The 15738-nt window shown below is 40.4% G+C and overlaps 1 protein-coding gene across 6 annotated transcripts in view; it reads left to right on the top strand.

Moving 5' to 3' along the window:
• The window catches only part of elf1 (E74-like ETS transcription factor 1), a 264463-nt gene that overhangs the window by 143588 nt on the left and 105137 nt on the right, over positions 1-15738 (top strand). For 4 of the 6 annotated variants that reach the window (XM_055643909.1, XM_055643904.1, XM_055643906.1 and 1 more), the window contains one exon: positions 12104-12143. The exons of 1 other annotated variant lie outside the window; for it this stretch is intronic. The gene's annotated coding sequence lies outside the window, so the exon portion shown is untranslated. Of the gene's footprint in view, positions 1-2636; positions 2704-12103; positions 12144-15738 lie in introns of those variants that run through there. One more of the 6 variants, XM_055643907.1, reaches the window with a different exon arrangement.

Raw genomic sequence — 15738 nt, 5'->3', positions numbered from 1 at the left:
CCGCTGTTGCACTTGCTGGCGTAATGCCGCACCTGGACCCTGGACGGGCTTCTTCACGAAGTCACTCACGTGACTCCGAAGTAAAATTAGCTCATTCAATGTTTATACCACTGGATTGTAAACTACCCAAGCAACGCTTAGTATTTCCATCAATTTTTGCTTTTGCTTCATATTTCCAACTTCACCAAGTTTTATTTTGATTTTCAGGTTGCATTTTCGACTGAAGTTTTCAGTATCTGCCAGTTTTTTTAAATCTACATTGATGTCAAATGTTGTGGTGTTTGATAATATGTACTCCTGTGGTGTGGCCTGGGTTGTTTTATTACTTTGAAGGCTGCATATGAATGCGGTTGTTGCCACATTGTTAAATAAGTTATAGTCCCAGATTATTTACATCTTGGTCAATGTAGCTACCAATGCCAAACTGGGCATTTCTTTCATTGGTGCTTGTTATATAAAAATTATCTTGCATTGAAACTAACTGGACCTACCTGTTTCTACCACCCTGTTGTAATCACTTATCTTCCTGTTCTCGGATTGTGATTTGTTTCCAAGTTGATCAAAAGTTCCTTGTAAGTGAAAGCTTTTTATATGAAGCAAGATCTTGCAATGGCGCAACTACTGTAAATATCTTCTTGGCAGTTGCTTATGATACATCTGCGGAGATAGGTGTGCAAATTCACAACTTTATGTTTACAATTGATCACAATCTATTATTCTAATTGAATATTTGAATAATTTGAATAATTATTCAAATATTTTGGTTGTCTTACATGAATTGTGACAATGAATAATGGACAGGATGCAAACAAAGAGTTCATAATGTTCGGGACAAAGACCCATCAGATATTTATTTGCTTCTGTACTATTTGAGATTTGTAATAGAATAAATAACATGTGGTTAAAGTGCACATTGTCAGATTTTATAAAAGGCCATTTTTATACATTTTGGTTTCACCATGTAGAATTACAGCTGCGTTTATACCTAGTCCCCCCATTTCAGGGCACCATAATTTTTGGGACACATGGCTTCACAGGCGTTGGTAATTGGTCAGGTGTGTTTAATTGCCTCCTTAATGCAGGTATATGACAGATCTCAGCACTTAGTCTTTCCTCCAGTCTTTCCATCACCTTTGGAAACTTTTATTGCTGTTTATCAACGTGAGGACCAATGTTGTGCCAATAAAAGTCAAATAAGCCATTATGAGTGAGAAACACGAATAAAACTGTTAGAGACATCAGCCAAACGTTAGGCTTACAAAAATCAACTATTTGGAACATCATTAAGAAGAAAGAGAGCACTGGTGAGCTTACTAATCACAAAGGGATTGGCAAGCCAAGGAAGACCTCCACAGCTGATGACAGAAGAATTCTCTCTTTCATAAAGAAAAATCCCCAAACACCTGTCCGACAGGTCAGAAACTCTTCAGGAGTCAGGTGTGGATTTGTCAAAGGCCACTGTCTGCAGAAAACTTCATGAACAGAAATACAGAGGCTACACTGCAAGATGCAAGCTACTCGGTAGCCGCAGTTTGCCAAGAAGTACTTAAAAGAACAACCACAGTTCTGGAAAAAGGTCTTATGGACAGATGAGATGAAGATTAACTTATATCAGAGTGATGGCAAGAGCAAAGTATGGAGGAGAGAAGGAACTGCCCAAGATCTAATGCATACCACCTCATCTGTGAAACACGGTGGTGGGGCTGATTTTCAAAGCTAAAAAATGGTCAATTCATGAGTGGCCAAGTCTGAAGCATTTGATCTGAACCCATTTGAGCAGGCCTTTTATGTGCTGAATAGAAAACTGAAGGGGACTAGCCCCCAATACAAGCATTAGCTAAAGATGGCTGTAATACAGGCCTGGCATAACATCACCAGAGAAGACACCCAGCAACTGGTGATGTCCATGAATCGCAGACTTCAAGCAGTCATTGCATGCAAATGATATGCAAAAAAAATACTAAACATGACTACTTTCTTTTACATTACATTGCTGTGTCCCAACATTATGGTGCCCTGAAATGGGAGGGACTATGTATAAACACTGCTGTAGGTTCTACATCGTGAAAGCAAAATGCATAAAAATGGCCTTTATTAAAATCTGACAATGTGCACTTTAACCACATGTGATTTTTTCTATTCCAAATCTCAAATTGTGGAGTACAGAGACAAATAAATAAATGATGGGTCTTTGTCCCAAACATTATGGAGGGCACTGTTGGTGTGTGAAAGTGCTGGCAATTACTCACTATAGTACTTAGTGGTAGATGGTTGGAGTCAGTAATGAGGAAGCAGTGTTGCAGTTTGGATCAGTAAACTATGAAAGTTGACAATATTGATAGTCTGTAAACAAAGCTCTTTACTACTCTTACTAGGGGGAGTCTTCCATTGCAAATTGCAGCACATTGCCAATAGGTTTGCCAATAGCCACGTGTGGACAATTCTTGAGAAAATTAAATAGCAAAGGACTAATATTGAGCACAAGTGTATGATCTTGCATACAGTACCAACAGAGGCATGCAGCATATTTACACTCATTTACACTGATCCTACATTAATCAATGTTCTCATCAATTCCCTAAGATACTACCATCCACCCATACATCAAGGCAATTTGCAATGGCCAAATAACCTGACAATCCACACAAAACTGGGACATGGGCAGAGACCAGAGCAACTGGAGGAAACCCACATGATCACAAGGTGAATATGCAAACTCTATACACGCAGCATTTGAGGTTAGAATTAAACCCAGGTTATAGTTAGATTCTACAAGCTTTAACCTTTAAAAACATTTTTTTTAAACAAGCAGGATTTTTGAAAATTGTCATTGTGTATTATTACATCCTTGATTTCTGCATAGTGCTGGACTTTAAAACCTACAAATAAACTAGTTATCGAGATAGTGAGTGTGTTTGGGTGCCTATCAAATTTAGTTGATGCTGCTAATCACACTCCTGTTTTTGTGACAGCAGTGTTATAACGTGTACCAAGGTACATTGAAAAACCTTAGAAACAAGAAACTGCAGATGTTGATTTTTTTTTAAATGTAAGAGTGCTGGAGTAACTCAGCGGGTCAGGCAACATCTCTGGAGAGCATGGATAGGTGATGTTTCGGGTCGGGACCCTTCTTCAGACTTCTTCAGTCAGGCATGCAAAGTCAATGAAACACTGTGTTATCCAGACCAATCACATCACATATGAGGACACCAGGAAGTGCAAAAGAGAAAGTAAACTGAATGCAGAATGTGGTCTGAAGAAGGGTCTCGACCAGAAATGTCACACATTTCTTCTCTCCGTTCCTTCTCTGCCTGTCCCGCTGTTACTCCAGCATTTTGTGTCTACCTGCAGAATATGGTGTTATAACTACAGAAAAAGTGCAGATAAAAACAGTACAAGGGTCCCAACATGGTACATTGGAAGATCTGGAAATTCATCCCCAGCATATGAGAGGTCATTTCAAAAGATTGAACAATGGGGAAGAAGCTGTTCTTGAATCTGGTGGTATGAATTTTCAAGCTTTTACATCTTCTCAATAGGAGTGGAGAGCAGAGAGAATGACAGGGTGTGAGTGGTCTCTGATTATGTAGGCAGGTTTCTGGAAGCAATGCAAAGTATAGATAGGATATTTGTAGTGTAGATGGTTGGTGTGGGCAAGTTGTGCTGAAGGGCCTGTTTCCACACTGTATGACTATGACTAGATGGGGGTCAATGGTGGGATGGATTGTTTGGCTGATGGACTGGGGACAGTCTTAGAATTGAGATTGGAAGTCAGATTGAAATAGATGTAAGTAGCTAGCTAGCGTATAAAATCACCCCCGCTCTGGAGGAGCAATCTTGAATGAGGATCCAGGCTTCTATCAGGAGACCATTCAGCCAATGTTAATTACTAAACCCGGTGTGTGGAATGTTATGGCAATGTAACAAAGAAACTGCATATAGATGAGCCATGACGCAATTCCAAGATAAACCATAAGGCAGTTAATATACCTTAAGGATAAAATTTAGCAAGAAGTAGTTTTCATTTTCTTTTACAGAATTAAATACTTTATCCCATGGAAAATATGCACATACAGGTAGTTCTTCTATAATGCATTTGTCACATTCCTAAAAAAACATTATATTATAGAAAATCATGTTATAAAGGCAATTGTATCAATGGGTAAAGGGGTTTAGGGGCTAAAGAATTTCAGACTGGCAAAAACAATTATTTTCCCTGTAGACACTAAAAAACTAATCTTTTTTTAATAGCTATAAGTTTATCTTTGTTACTGCAAGCTAAAAAATACTAAAGGCTGCATGTTACATTGTTGACCAGAGTATCATTGCAATCAAAGTGATTGCTTGTCAACTTCATTGCCCTTCTGTGGTGAAACTGGCTGTTCTTCAGAAACGATGGTGTCTGATTACTGCAGGATGCTATAAGCATTTTTTCCCCAAGCCAGCTTTTGTTTTCTGCTTGTCAATGTTCAAAGTAACTTTAAGTAGCTCTTGCGATCCGGATTGCAATTGTGATATAACCAATTTGGCCGGTGTAATGCAAACACTGTAGTGTTCCCAAAATCATCAATCTCGTTATATTCAATTAGTATTATGGAAACACATTACAGTAGAACTACCTGTAGTTAATAGAAACAACAGCAAAGTTTTCAATATTTATAATCAATACATTTGGATACAGCAATACCATCCCCGTTCACCATGTTCTCTTGATGGGGTTTGATGGGCAGCATTTTACAGCCTGTTACCCACAGGATGTATGCAAAAGTATAGAATCTGAGTATAGAAGCTGGGATGTAATGTTAAAATTGTACAAGGCATTGGTGAGACCAAATCTGGAGTACATTGTACAATTTTGGTCGCCCAATTATAGGAAGGATGTCAACAAAATAGAGCGAGTACAGAGGAGATTTACTAGAATGTTGCCTGGGTTTCAACAACTAAGTTACAGAGATAGGTTGAATAAGTTAGGTCTTTATTCTCTGGAGTGCAGAAGGTTAAGGGGGGACTTGATAGAGGTCTTTAAAATGATGAGAGGAATAGACAGAGTTGATGTGGACAAGCTTTTCCCTTTGAGAATAGGGAAGATTCAAACAAGAGGACATGACTTCAGAATTAAGGGACAGAGGTTTAGGGGTAATATGAGGGGGAACTTCTTTACGCAGAGAGTGGTAGCGGTGTGGAATGAGCTCCCAGTGGAAGTGGTGGAGGCAGGTTCATTGGTATCATTTAAAAATAAATTGGATAGGCATATGGATGAGAAGGGAATGGAGGGTTATGGTATGAGTGCAGGCAGGTGGGACTAAGGGGAAAAAAATTTGTTTTGGCATGGACTTGTAGGGCCGAGATGGCCTGTTTCCGTGCTGTAATTGTTATATGGTTACATGGTTATAAAAGCAACATTTACTCTACATGGCCCGCAACATGAACTCAGAGGTTGAGGTGTGTGAGTCTGGTGCACTGGTCATGTACAGCTCTAGCAGCTGGCTGAACAGCAGATTTCTGGGAGACCATGAGACTCCTCTCACAATGAATCAATGGCCTCCCAGCAACAATGAATGTTTGTCTCAGTTTGTACCCTCGGAGCAGCTGTAGACCATGGAACCCTGCTTATTGAGCGCTTTAGAATGACCCCAGGCAGATACCAATAATTTCTCTTCATACCTATTTTTACACAAAGTGTCATCCTGTTAGAACGTGGATGATGGATTCTAGCCTTGAGTCAGCTAATGGGAAAGCTAATGTTTCAGATAAATGGGATGGACCAAGTAGCAAGGGGTGATTCCTCACAGCCGTTCAGACTGTATCCTGCTGCTGATGGACAATTCTGATAATGTGTGTGTTTTGCCAAATGGTGTGAAAACAGGCAATGTTATAGTTTTATCTGGACATTGATGGCAAGGTCATTATTTATTATTTATCCGTAATACCCTTGGGAAGGCCATGGTGGGAAATCCTCTAGAATAACTGCAGGATTTCTGAGGACGTTAATGTGTATGTTACTGACCACTTCACAGCCCTTCATAGGCCTTTCTGCATAATTTCTATTTTGACAGATCCTATGCCAGCTCTCAAGGCAATATTATCAATTGGCATCCCCCATTTATTTCCCTACAATCACAATTCGAACATATGAGCACTGACAGCCCATTGATCTTCTCACCAAATACCAACATAAGGGAGAGTTGTAAAAGGCCAATTACCTTATCAAACAACACATGCTGGGAATGTGGGCAGAAACCGGAGTGACCCTGGAGAAATGCATGCAGTCACAGAGATAATATGCAAACTCTATTCTGACAGCAGCAGAGTTGAACCTGGATCCCTAGACTCGTGTGGCAGCAGCACTTAATTTAGAAATGAGCAAAGAAGAGCTTGCATTTATATTCTGTTATTCACATCCTCAGAAGATCTCAAGTGTTTTGCAGCTAATAAATTACTTTTTAAGTGCTGCTTTTGTTCAGATAATTTGCAAAATTGAAAGGTATAGACTAACTATATTAGTTTGTTACAATGTTTAATTGGTACAAAGGATTTTTGGTGCCTGTCTTCCTTTTGCTGTTGTCCTGTGATGCTGAAAATGTTGCTAATAGTTACCGCAGTCTTACAGATCTTTCAGATAGCATTAAAAACCAAAATGTCAATGCCGTTTGATGCTATTCAATGGGTTATCAGAGTTCCTGCATACAAATATTATCAAATTAGGAGCATGAGTAGGTCACCTGGCCCCTCAAGTTTGTTACATAATTTAATATGATTCTGTCCGAGCCATCTGAAACCACAACTTTGCATTTTTGTCTGTCTGCTTTTCAATTCCTACCATACAAAAATATTCAAAGGCTTTCCAACTCCCTTTTGAGGCAGAAAGTTCCAAATGCTGATGATCCTTTCAGGAGAAGAAATATTTTCATTTTGTCTTAAGTGGCTGACCCTTACTTTAAAACAGAAACACCTAGTTCTGCATTCTCCTACAAGAAGTAACTACTCCTCCACATTCATGCTGGCAACATCTCAGTATCATGTGTCTTAAACATGGCACATCTCACTCTTCTAAACTCGAGTGAATACAAGCCTGGCCTGTCCATCTTATAAGAGAACGACATGTGTAGGAGGGCACTGCAGATGCTGGTTTAAACTGAAGATGGACACAAAAGCTGGAGTAACGTCACTATTCCTCTTCTCCATAGATGCTGTCTGACCCACTAAGTTATTATTATTATTATTATTATTATTTTCTATTCCAGTTTTTTGTGTCTCTTCTTATCAAGGGAACGCATCCATTCTTGGTATTAGTAAAGAAAACCTTTTCTGAAATGCCTCCATGCATTAAAACACTGTGCTTGAACTGGTAGTCGGGTATTGTTTAGGTGAAGCACTCAAGTAAGATTTTTAGTTTTGACTTTAATGCAAATGGTGGTATAATTTATTATCTCTGGGACTTTATTTTACCATCTCCAGTAAATTGTTATGAGATGCATTAATTAGCAGTGAGAAAAATGCATCATCAGGCATAAAACAGGTAATGCTATAATTTTGTCGCTTTGCACCACTTATATCCCAACATCACCTTCCTCCCACCTAGCATGCAAACAACTCCCTCCACTCACCACATTGTCCTTTGATTGTAGCTCTTTTTACCGGAGGGCTGTTAGCTTGACCTTCTCTAGTGCCTTTCACTTCCCTCTTGTAGTATTCTACTCTTTCTTCAACCATTCCATTTATCCCGATCACTGCTCTCTTTTTCATTGCCATTGCTCCAATTGCCACACATTTTCCGAAAAGACTTAATCCTAACCAAATCTTGACTTAAAAATGAATCTGTTTCTGTGTTTGCGATTTCTCAGCAATTATGTCAAATTCTAGTAAAGCTAGATTCTGGGTTACTAAGCTAGTCAATACCACTATGTATGCCCAAAAGGATAACTGTTCTATTACTATCTGAAAAACCGAAACTGTTACTGGGAGTAACTTCTCCCCGTCTCTCTCCCTTCCTCCCCCCTCTCTCCCTTCCTCCCCTCTCTCTCCCTTACTCCTCTTCCCAGTACTCCTATCTGCCCCGACCGCCTCACCCCTCCCTCTTCTCCCCTTTATCTCCCTTTGCTGTCTATCTACGATCTCCAGTCTAATGTGCATTTCCTGCTCATTGCAGCAAGTTAGATGTTTTGGCCCTACATGGAGAGACTGCCACATGTTGAAAATATCTAGCTGAAAGCACTTGACTCCTTCTTTCCCCACTGAAGTTGTTTGACCCGCAGAGTGCTTTGTTTCTTTGTTTTCATTCTGGCTTTCCAACATCTACAGTTTTACACTCTACCATGAAAATACTTTAGTTGACATGTGAGATGATTTTCACCCATATCTTACTTTCATAAGAATGCCAGTGTTTTTCTTTGTAACCTGAACCACACATACATCCTGTCCTCGCTGAGCATAGCGCCCATACTTGGTTCAGTGTAAAGGGACTCTGCATTGCAAATGACAGGTTGACAAGCTGAGCGGAAATGAAGGCAATCATTGCGGATTATTAAAAAAAACATTTTTGGATTTAATCTGACACTTTACACATGAAAGAAAACATACTTGTTTTTAAATTTAAGTTAAAGCACAATCTAAGCCTGCTTCGCTTGACATTGGTTCATGTTTCAGATTATACTGCAATATCAGTGTGTCTCTGTGTCATCAGTCTCCTACTATACAGTGGTGGTATTGTCATAAAGTTAAAGGAATAAATGTGCCAACACTCTTCAAGCATGGCTAATCTTGTTTAGTCTGGGAGCTGCATTGATCTACAAAGCTTTTAACAGTTTATTGAGATGGTTACGATTTAACTTGTCAGCACAATTGAGGGTCATCTAAGCAAGCTGTGGGAGGACAGACAGTATCCAAGGAACCACGACACGCACAGGTCAACGTCAGCACGGAGTAGAAGCCATGAGAAGAGATAACCTCTTTTTTTGGTAATTTTCCTGATTGGATGAGAAATGACAGTCCAGATCTCAGCAAAAAATGCTCCTGTAATGGTCTTCTCCATGGGTCTTAACAAGCTTGTCTCTAATTCTGCTCTTGATGAAACTCCTAACCAACTTATTTTGAATGTCCTAGCAATGATGTACATGGAAATTTGACGGCAACACTAAATAACACGATATACAAAGGACATTCCCACCTGCAGCTTATACAGTTAAAAGAACAACAAAAAACTGCAGCTATGCAAAATCTGACGCAAAGGCAGAAAATACTGGGAATACTCAGCAGGTCAAACAGCATCTGTGGAGAGAGTTGATGATCCTTATCCAGGATCTGTACAATTGTTTTTATTTCAATTTTAATACATAAAGCTAACTTTGTCTTAGTGAATGAAAGACTCCTCTGCCCCTCACCGTCCTTCAGTCAATAGAATGGATCAGCAATTTTGTTGCTTTTACCCCTATTTGGGAAGAATCACAATTGCGGGTTATTCTGCCCACCGGTTCTCCTCTCCTCCTTGGTAGATTTGCTACTTTTGTTGATCTGTCCCATCATAAACTGGTAGTAATCAGAAATTGGACCCATTTAGCTTTAGAGCAGAGGTGAGATTTTACTTTCCATCTCTCATATTTTGCATATTCAAGAAGCAAATAGGTAATAATGTCTAGTGTTGAAATTGGTAACCAAGAAAATTCCTTGCAGGATTTCTGTATTGTATTTAAGGTTGCTAAAAAAATCCACTGGAATGTTCAAATCAAACCAGTAAATAATTTTGATTAATAAAAATAAAGTGTTGGAGGAACATAATGGGTCATCAGCATTTGTGGAGGGAACGGATAAACGGGGTCAGGGCTCAACCTCAGACCCAACATCGTCTGCTAAATAGTCCTGACCCAAAACGTCATCTGTCCTTCCCCTCCACTGATGCTGCCTGACCCACTGAGTTCCTCTAGCACTTTGTTTTTTGCTCAAGAATCCAGCAGCTTCGTGGGTCTCTGATAATTTAGATTCTGCAGTTTAAGTAAGCAATTAGGTGCATACATTTAATTTCATTGCTTTGAATTTTCTTTTGCATATCAGAATATTTAATTTTCCTCTTACAGATTAATGTATATAAATCCATCTTAATGGATGGATTGTTTGGAAGTCTGGCTCTTTTTCATTAAGACCATTATTTGTGTCCCACCTAATTTATACAGCATTTTACCATTCTCCTGCACAGTGCTGCTTATACAGAATGACGGCCATTTCACAGTGCTGGCTGGAGCAAATTTGTTCACATATATTTGAGCAATAAATATTTCTCCTCTGTATTTACCAAGGAGAAAGCCAATAGGACGGAGAAACGGGGCAGTCAATGGAAGTGTCTTGAGAGCAGTCAGTGTTACCGTCAAAGAAGTACTGAAGGTACTATCGTGTATGAAGGTAGACAAATCTACAGGGCCTGATCAGATATATCCAAGGACATTTTGGGAAACGATGGAGGAAATTGCGGGAGCCCTGGTTGACATTTACGAATCATCCTTAAATACAGGAGAGGTGCTGGAAGACTGGAGGGTGGCAAATGTTGTGCCTCTATTCAAGAAGGGCTGCAGGGAAAATGCTGGGAACTATTGGCCAGTGAGCTTAACATTTGTAGTTGAAAAGGTACGAGAGAGTATTCTGAGGGATAGGCTATACAGGCATTTGGATGGACAAAGGCTGATTAGGGATAGTCAGCATGGTTTTGAACGTGGAAGGTCGTGTCTCACAAATCTGATTGATTTTTTTGAAGACGTGACCAAAATGGTCGATGAGGCCATGAGAGCTGTAGATGTTGTATACATGGATTTCAATAAGTCTTTCGACAAGGTTCCGCATGGTAGGCTGCTCTGATAGGTTAAATTGCATGGGATCCAAGGAGAGATAGATGAATGGATAGCAAATTGGCTTCATGGAAGGAAGTAGAGGGTGATGGTGGAAGGTTGCTTCTCCTGCTGGTGGCCTGTGACTAGTGGTGTGCCTCAGGGTTCGGTGCTGGGCCCGTTACTGTTTGTCATCTACGTCAATGATTTGGATGAGAACATACAGGGCAAGATTAGCATATTTGCTGATGATACAAATGTGGGTGGTTTTGCAGATAGTGAAGATGGTTGTGAACGATTGCAGCAGGATCTGGATCGATTGACTGAGGAATGGTTGATGGAATTTAATACAGAAAAATGTGAGGTGTTGCTTTCTAGGAAGTCTAACATTAGGACCAACACAGTAAATGGTAGGCCTTTGGGTAGTGTTGTAGAGCAGAGGGATTTAGGAGTGCATGTGCATGGTTCCTTGAAGGTTGAGTCGCAGGTAGATAAGGTGGTCAAAAAGGCTTTTGGCACATTGGCCTTCATCAGTCAGAGTATTGAGTATAGAAGTTGGGAGGTCATGTTGCAGTTGTATAAGACGTTGGTGAGTCCGCATTTAGAGTATTGTGTTCAGTTCTGGGCACCATGTTATGGGAAAAATATTGTCAAGCTTGAAAGGTTTCAGAGAAGGTTTACAGGGATATTGACAGGGCTAAATGGTCTGATCTTTAGGGAAAGGTTGAGTAGGCTGGGTCTCTATTCCTTGGAGCACAGGAGGATGAGGGGTGATCTTATAGAAGTGTATAAAATCATGAGAGGAATAAATTGTGTAGATACACAGAATCTCTTGCCCAGAGTAGGAAAGTCGAGGACCAGAGGACATAGGTTCAAGGTGAAGGGGAAAAGATTTAATAGGAACCTGAGGGGTAACCTTTTTCACACAATGGGTGGTGGGTGTATGGAACAAGCTGCTTGAGGAGATAGTTGAGGCCGAGACTGTCCCAACGTTTAAGAAACAGTTGGACAGGTACATGGATGGGACAAGTTTGGAGGGATATAGACCAAACCCAGGCAAGTGGGAGTAGTGTAGCTGGGACATGTTGGCTGGTGTGGGCAAGTTGTGCTGAAGGACCTGTTTCCACACTGTATCACTCAATGAATCTATATTAATTGCATCAAAAATAATTGGTCATTCCTTTCATTTAATATTGGTGAACACCTTGCTGTGTGGAAATTAGCTGTGACCTTTACTCAAAATATTGCCTCTTAATAAACCAAATTGAAGTTATTTATTCCTTCATCCACAGCTGTTGTTAGAAGAACAGAGAAACTGGCAGCAATCCACTGGTATGTACCTCTACTTTAGTTACTTTAGTAGTTTTCAACCTCTTGAAATATTGTCTTGGGTCAAACAGAATGTAAGTGAATTAAGTTGTACCTTATTAGTATACTTAAAGGTGCTGGATGCTAAAATCCTGTTTGATTCTGGTGTTGATTCGATAGGCAAGACCACGCTAACCCAGCCCCTCCAGGTGTAGCTCGCTGTGGTCTGCCCAAGTCGGGAGACTCCTGGTCTATCCAAGCTGGCACCTACCTGCTCTGGGACAGTCAGTCACAGATGATCAATGTTTCCAGCATTTTTTGCATTTCTTTGCAATTTTCAGCATCCACAATTTTTATTTTTTGATTAAAAATTTTTAAATTACGTTATCTAATTCCCCTTTCAATATTAATTTGGAGCTCCATTGAGATTAGAGCAGTCCCCGATTCCATGATAGGTTTGACCTAGTGTTGGATCCAACCGAATGCTGGGGAACTCGGTTAGATTGTGCTCCACATCAGCATCGGGAGCCTGTGGCAGTGTGAAAGATAGCATCCCGATTTCATCAGTGATGGTGGGACTTCCTTGTTTGAAGATGCACGTGCACAAGTCTGGAATAATGCCATAATTCTGTACGCCGAGATCTTTGATTGGGTAAATAGCATTAGTCAGAGAGATCCAGGCCGATAATTATAACTTTCAAATCCAGTTGTCATATAAATGTAAACTTTTTTTTGTTTATTGCGCACTGTCAAACCAAAGTTGCCATGCGACCATTGCCTGTTAGGTAAGAATGTTTTGTCTGTTGCCATGAACATGAAAATTACAGCTCAACTATAAAAGAATATGTACTTGGAGCTGACTACAAGCTGTGGTAGTATCAAATGCTTCAAGTAAAGGCCAACTTCATGTACCTAGATAAAAATCATTACATTTTATTTAAACAAACAACTTCACATAAGAAGAAAAATTGATGAAGGATTAAGGAAAATTCGTTTTTTAATTCCTTTGTGTAGAGGGTGCAATTAAACTCTCTCCCCACAAAGAAAACATTAACCAGGCAAAGGTGCGTTTACAGGTGCTCGGGAAGATCTATCTGAAGTAAACCTTTAACCTAACCTACCTTTCCCCTCCCCCGTTCTCCTCTCAATCCCCCTCCCCTCCCCACCCCTTCTCTGCTATCACCATCTCCATCTCTCCTCTTTCTTATTGCCTTCACAGATCTGAGCATACCAAATGTTTTTGTTATTCTTTCTGATACAAAGACGGTGATTTTAGTCACATAATCTGATCATCCACTGTAAATAAAATAATTTGCCAAAAAGGAGCATGAAGTTCATTAGTAAATTTGGTTATAAAAGGTAACTAGACTAAGTGGAACCTGTTAGGTCCCTGTCATTCGGGATGCTTGGTCCCCGAATGCAATATTCCACCACTCACCCATAGCCCTCAACTACACAGGCGCAGCTCATTTCCCCTCATCCCTAGCACACTCTCCCCCTCCTCTTCACCCTCCCTCTTCTTTCCCCTCTCTTCCTCCGCATGTGGGCGGGAGAGCTCGGAGAAAAGACGGGAGAAGAGCCATGGGGGAGAGGGGGGTGTCACGGGGAAGGGGGCAGAAGCCAGTGAGGGGGACCAGAGGGGAAGGGGCTGGAGCTGTGGGGCATTGCGATGGCGGAGCGTTTGGGACTCACAGCGGGCGCTGGACGCTCTCCTCCGCCGGGATCAGATTCGCCCCTTTCCGTTTGGCGACATTGCCGCGCCGCTACCGGTCCTTCCGAAAATTGTGTCCGGTTGGAGACTTCTGCCGGCCACCCACAGCGTCCCTCAGCTCCAGTAAAGATTCGATGGCGCAGGAAGGGGTGGACTGTCCCGGGGAGTGACAGGAGAAGAGACCAATTTTCGCAGCGCTGACTGGCAAGAGAGGAGATCGATCTGCGCATGCGCGGTTTTTACGATTTTTAAACGCTGCCAATTTTTACAATATACCACCGATCGGAACGGAGAACTGTGAGTGAGCTGGCAAAAAATCGTAGCGCTATCGCGTACCGTTTTTGCACAAATAGGAAAACCGTGCAAACCGGAAGAGGACAAGATCAGAGCTTTAGTTATGTATAGATTTTGTTGTTATGGTTGTTCCTTTTTTGAACAGTTAGTTTGTTCTTAATCTGGCTACGTTTCCTCATATCATTATTTTGAAATAAACTGTATTGATTTATCATCACGTTTCTTTTCATACACCCTTTCTGTAGGTTTTGCAATCTTTTTCAAACAAGAAACAGGCCTTTCAATCCACTGGATCCATGTACAGCCTTCAGACCTCAACAATGAATTGAATAAGTTTAACAATAAACTGCTCTGCTTTTGCTTTCTCTCTTCTGGCATTTAAGATTTCATTTGTGTCCTATTTCACCCCTGTCCAAGTTATTTTTTATCTCCTCTGGCTCGCCTTCATTCAGCAACCACCACTAGTATCATTCAACCTCCTGTTTTCTACCCCATTAAAACACTGTCCTTTTGCTCTTTCTCTCTCTCACCTCCTTTTCTGTCATTTTAAAACTTGCTTTTGTTCCCATCCACTGAGCAATGTTGTAAAATAGATAAAATTCAAGTATGTCCAACGAACAGTTTTACAGCACAATTGATTTTCCTCTTTCCCATTCAGATGAAAGTTCCCAGATCTAAAATGTTGACGGTTGTTCATTCCACAGATGCTGCTTGAATTTTCCAGCATTTTTTACTTTTATTTCAAATGTTTTGCCTTTTTTTCTAATTCCATTTGGACTAAATCTTGAATTTATTTCTTACTCTCATATCTATTGCAAAATGAGGTGGGCATTTACAAAGAAAGTAGCCTGGATGTTGTCCACTTGGTTTGAATCAGTGCTCTTTCTGTAGACATCGATGAAAGACTGTTCAATTCTTATGTCAAATCGGGATGAAATCTTTGCACATGAATAGTAGCTCCATGAGATATATGCCACAGGGCCTGTTATTTTAGGAACTATTCTTTAGCATGACACACTGTCGTGAAAGAGGAGAGCTTGAAATATTAATGATAAGAAAGTTAAAGAAATCTTTGACTACAATATAAAGGAAAATATAATGTATCTTTGCTGAACATCACCAATCTTTCTCCAATGAAGAAAGTGCTTATGTTTTTATGCAGCATCATTGAGTTTCACTTTATAGAAAGGAATAGCTTGCTTTTATGTAGTATTGTTCAAAACCACAGGCTCCCAAACTGCATTATTGCCAAAGAAGTTTCGCTCCGAAACATTGCCTATTTCCTTCGCTCCATAGATGCTGCCTCACCCGCTGAGTTTCTCTAGCATTTTTGTCCACCCAGGTACTTTACAATGTTGTTGCCATTGCAATGTAGCAAGTTCAGGGACATATTTATTATTCTATCAAGTCCTAAAATGCCTAGGCCATAAGGTTTTTCTAATAAAATTATGTGCGAATCCAAGGTTTGTTTCAAGCAGTTGTTTAAAAAGGAAAAGTCCATGTGAGCCTTTGGACTCATCTGAGAGGCAACATGCCTCGGCTGATTCACTGGGTAGCAGCTAGGATAGTGTAGCTTACCTTCAGTAAGGCCTAGATTTTGTACTTAATATTTGT

The sequence above is a fragment of the Leucoraja erinacea genome, chromosome 12 (assembly GCF_028641065.1).
Source record: "Leucoraja erinacea ecotype New England chromosome 12, Leri_hhj_1, whole genome shotgun sequence".
Lineage (NCBI taxonomy): Eukaryota > Metazoa > Chordata > Chondrichthyes > Rajiformes > Rajidae > Leucoraja > Leucoraja erinaceus.
This window is presented reverse-complemented; position numbering and strand designations above follow the sequence as displayed.